The sequence below is a fragment of the Petromyzon marinus genome, chromosome 56 (assembly GCF_048934315.1).
Source record: "Petromyzon marinus isolate PM22_M1 ecotype Great Lakes invasive population chromosome 56, UKy_Petmar_22M1.pri1.0, whole genome shotgun sequence".
Lineage (NCBI taxonomy): Eukaryota > Metazoa > Chordata > Hyperoartia > Petromyzontiformes > Petromyzontidae > Petromyzon > Petromyzon marinus.
In genome coordinates this window covers 10,470,575-10,475,083 of record NC_133722.1, presented here as the reverse complement: position 1 = coordinate 10,475,083, position 4,509 = coordinate 10,470,575, and positions in this window count along the sequence as shown.

The window sequence follows — 4,509 nt, the reverse complement described above, 5'->3', positions numbered from 1 at the left end:
CGGCAATGCCTCCTGATTCTTTTCTTTCGGTGTGGTGGTGATGTTGGTGCTGATTGGTTTGCGTGATGGGAGTTTGTTAATGTGGACCATGGTGATGATTGTACATAATGCGATTGATGACGATGGTGTTTGTTGTGATGATTATGATGGTGGTCATGATGTTGATGATAATGATTGTAATGCTATTGATGATGGTGATGGTCGTGATGTTGGTGAAGGAAGTATAATGTTGGTTAAGATGATGGTAGCGATTGTAATGCGATTGAGGATGGTGTTTGTTATGATGATCATGGTGGTGGTGGTGGTGCTGCTGATGGTAACGATTAATGCTGTTGATGAAGGTGTTTGTGATGGTCCTGTTGGTGGTTACATTGATGGAGCTGGCCAAATGTTAACTTTGTGTTTTAACCAGCTGAGAACTCGTGAAACCAGGACAAGTTAAATATGTCCGGGTGTGACCTGGGCGCCAGGAGTCTGCCGGTGTCATCTCAATGGAGTCATTTCGCTGTGCAATCTTCCAATTTGTACACCGACGCGGGAGCTGGTGGCACACACTAGCCGATCAGTGTTTATTTATATTACGACTACCGTTTTATTTACCCGGTAAGGTCCACGGCTGTGATATCACCTTTTTTTTTCCAGAAGCGACCTGCCTATCACGAGAGAGAGCCACGCAAACTCCAAATGTGCAGGCTATCCACGCGAATTTCGATTTAAAGCTTTCGTGACTGCAAGGATCAATCTTCTTTGGTTCTTTCGGTAAAGTCACGTAGAATGAGAATAACATAATAAAATTAAACAATAAAATTCTCACGGCGTTTTGGCCACAACACAAGTGGCCTTCTTCAGGTGAAAGGAACAAACCTGTCGGGACGACAGAGCTACAATGAACGCTGCTAAGATTCGCAGCGTCTTTTAAGCTGGTTGTGAGAAGTGAGGCACCTTGACAAAGGGGTTTACATATCAAACTGTTTCCATGCTAAATTCTCGATTATCTGGGGGCACTGGGTTGAGTGGTTGTCTTGACAAAACAAAAACTCCACGCATTATTGCAAACTCGGCAATATAACGTCTGCTTCTGGGTGGTGGTGGGTAGGTAGACTCCACTGTCGGTCCACGTCTGGCTTCACCGCTCGAGTTATGGGTGTACGTACGTTGAACTTCTTTCCCACCGTACGTGGCCAACCATGCTGATCAGAGAACGGAGAGAGCTTGTTGCCTTTAAAGCATTTGGCAGGTCGCCGGCATTGATTGGGTCAAGGTAGCCTGACTTGTCCAGGCGAGCTGGATTTCGAAATCGGTGTAAATGCTTATTTATGTGAAAGCAATGCTGCTGATAAAGGAACACTCCCTGACAGAGGCTGTGTTACCAGGCAAGGCCCCCGCAGAGAGCTGCGTAGCTCTTTCAGACGCGGCCTGGCCACAAATGATAGCCCAACGAAGTGCTGTGGCTTATGGTCATCACCACGTGGACCTTTGAGTCGGCCAAATGCTCCGAAGCGTTAGTTCGACTTGAAATGTGGAGGACACAATACCGGAGGACCCGCAGAAAAATCCACGCGAGAAGCGCGCTAACTCCAAACACACAGCAGCAGGCGTCAGAGTCGGGATCGAACCCACGACCTCCTGTAGACCAGGCGAGGTAGTCAACATCTAGCCACCGTGATGATGATGAGAGAGACACGCAAACTCCAAATATACAGCAGCAGGTGTCAGGGTCGGGATCGAACCCACGACCTCCTGTAATACAGGCGAGGTAGTCAACATCTAGCCACCGTGACGCCAGGCGAGATGTAATTCCGAAGCGCTGGAATCACAGGCCACGCGCAACCCTCGGAGCGACTTTTGCAGAGATTATATCGCAAAACTACTTCTGAGCGACGTAAATCGAGGCCTCCAATCCACACTCGGCACCCCGGCCTGTCTCCGTGTCCTGTGGTGGGGGGGGGTTTGCAACCTGATTTCATTTGTGTACGCAACATTGAATATTTATTATCGATTAATCCGCGCAGCTATCGGGTTAGAAATATGCGCAGCCACACACGACGGCTTCTCAAAAATCATCACACGAGTACGCAACAAACTTACAGGCAACATGGAACACGAGAAGAGGTTTTCCCCTTTTTTTTGGCAACAAAACATGTTAAGATGTTAAGACACCAAACTGAAAGTTTTACAAGGCATCGCTGGCAAGCGACGTGGAACGTGCCTTACTAGCACGCAACACACTGACAACGTGGAACACGTGCCTCGCTAGCACGCGACACACTGACAATGTGGAACACGTGCCTCGCTAGCACGCAACACACTGACAATGTGGAACACGTGCCTCGCTAGCACGCGACACACTGACAGGCCACGTGGAACTCGTTGTTGCCTCGCTCCGAGCACGCCGGGTGCCGCCACTGCCTCCTCGTCCCGTGCACGGCAGCAGCGGCAACGCCAGCGACGTCGGCGGCACGTGTCCGACATTGACCTCTACCCGGGGTGGGCGGAGGGGGCCCTGATTTCTTAATGACCTCTCCCCCCCACTACCCCCACCACCACTACCCTCCCCACCACCCCACCCACACCACCCTATGCGTGCCGATAATTTGAGGCGTAATTGCGTGAAATGTATGCGGCCTTGAGCTTGACGCGTCGCGGGTTAATGGCCTTCACGCGTTATCTGCGACTCCGGGACGTTGCATTGGGGGGCTTTGCTGGCGGGATTTGTCTCGCCTCATTGGTGCATCAAGCAGTGCGGCGGTGTGGAGACACACCAACACCCCTGAACCACGAGGTTACGTACTACTACAACAACAACAAGCGCCATTCGCTACTAAGTGGCGGTGAGGTAACCACGACGCTTGTGCCAGGCCATGTGCACCTTGAGGCCACGTGAAGTGTCGAACGCCCGCTGGCAGGAGGTCACGGGGCAGACCCAGGTGCCACGGGTCGACTGACTGAGATGACTGGCTGATGCACCACCTGTGCCCCCTACTGTGCCAACTTGCTGTGCTTTATCCACCCGGCGCTCCGCTCGTTGTTGTGAGCGTCGCTCCTCCGCCCTCCGTTATTGTTGCCTCCAAATGCCCAGTGGCATCCTTCACGAGCCTCCTCCATAGAGGCCGATCTTGACACCGCTGGTACCAGTCATCGGCAAGTCCACTCAGCTCCACGTCCTCGCGTACAACATCACTCCATCTCTTCTCTAGCCCGTGCCGCGCCCATTTAGTCCCCTCGATCCGGCCGAACAAAATCTGTTTCGGCATGCGGTGGCTGGGCATGCGGGCTACATGATCCAGCCAACGCAGCCTTGCCCGCCGGAGGAGCTCACCGATGGGACTTTGTCCACATAGATTTGCGTGAACGCGCCGTGCAGTGAGTCGGAGATCCTCGCACGCTGGCAAGCGACGTGGGACACGTGACTTACTAGCACACGACACACTGGAAAGCGACGCGTGTCTCTCTCTCTCACCATCGTCACGGTGGCTAGGAGATGTTATCTCCCTCGCCTGGTATACAGGAGGTCTGTGTCTCTCTCTCACCATCGTCACGGTGGCTAGGAGATGTTATCTCCCTCGCCTCGTCTACAGAAGGTTGTGGGTTCGATCCTGACCCTGACGCCTGCTGCTGCTGCGTATTTGGAGTTTGCGTCTCTCTCTCTCTCTCCGTGGTCGCGTGGATTTTTCGCGGGGTCCCCCGGTGTTTCCCTCCACATTTAGCACCAACATCGCCACGCGTTTCGAGTATTTGCCTGCCACACATTTCCACGTGATGATGATAAGCCACTACTTTGTTGTGCTATCATTCGTGATAGCCAGGTCGCTTCTGACAAAGAGCCACATCGGTCGGTACGCCTTATCCGGCAATATAAAACAAATAGCTTAAATCGTTTCGTTAGCACCATCGGGGGTTTTTGCCGTGACTTTAAAAAGTGTCCGCTTTCGGACGCTCGCCATCGAACAAAAGCGGCGGTCTCAGGCGCGCTTCCGCGGCCGTCTGGAACGCTCTTCCCTTCCGATATGAGGAAGCCACTGGGAGCTGTGATGCACTTTTAAATCATCGTCGTCTAGATTGACAAACTACTTTCTTAAGAACTGCATTTTGTGCTCAGTTTGTTGTCCGTCCCCCGCACCTCCGATTTAGCGCGGTTGGCTACGTACGGTGCGAAGTAAGTTCAAAATACATACTGCACTATACACTACACATACTGCACTATACACTACACACACTACACATACTAACTACACTATACACTACACTATACACTACACATACTACACTATACACTACACTATACACTACACATACTACACTATACACTACACACACTACACATACTACACTATACACTACACTATACACTACACACACTACACTATATACTACACACACTACACTATACACTACACTATACACTACACTACACATACTACACATACTACACTATACACTACACATACTACACTATACACTACACACACTACATACTACACACACTACACTATACACTACACTATACAC